Source organism: Nannospalax galili, unplaced genomic scaffold (genome assembly GCF_000622305.1).
Source record: "Nannospalax galili isolate Female #2095 unplaced genomic scaffold, S.galili_v1.0 scaffold584, whole genome shotgun sequence".
Taxonomy (NCBI): Eukaryota; Metazoa; Chordata; class Mammalia; order Rodentia; family Spalacidae; genus Nannospalax; species Nannospalax galili.
The window spans coordinates 210,341-210,812 of NW_008351805.1; positions in this window are offsets into that span (position 1 = coordinate 210,341).

Below are 472 nucleotides of genomic sequence, written 5' to 3' on the forward strand. Positions count from 1 at the left end.
TTGTGAAGTATATCATGGGGATTTTGGTTCGGATTACATTGAATCTATATATTGCTTTTGGTAGGATGGTTATTTTCACAATATTAATTCTTCCAATCCATGAGCATGAGAGGTCCTTCCATCTCCTGGTGTCTTCCTCAATCTCTTTCTTTAAAGTTTTAAATGTTTCATTGTAGAGATATTTGGTATCTTTGGTCAGATTTATTCCAATATATTTTAATTTTTTGTGGCAGTTGTGAATGGGAGCATTTCCCTGTATTCTTTCTCCAATTGCTTGTTATTGGTATATACAAAGGCTACTGATTTTTGTTGACTGATTTTATAACCTTCCACTATACTGAAAGTGTTGATCATTTCTAGGACTTTTCTGGTGGAACTTTTGGGAGCTCTTAGGTATAATATCATATCATCTGCAAAAAGTGATAGTTTGACCTCTTCTTTTCCAATTAGTACTCCTTTAATTTCCTTCTCC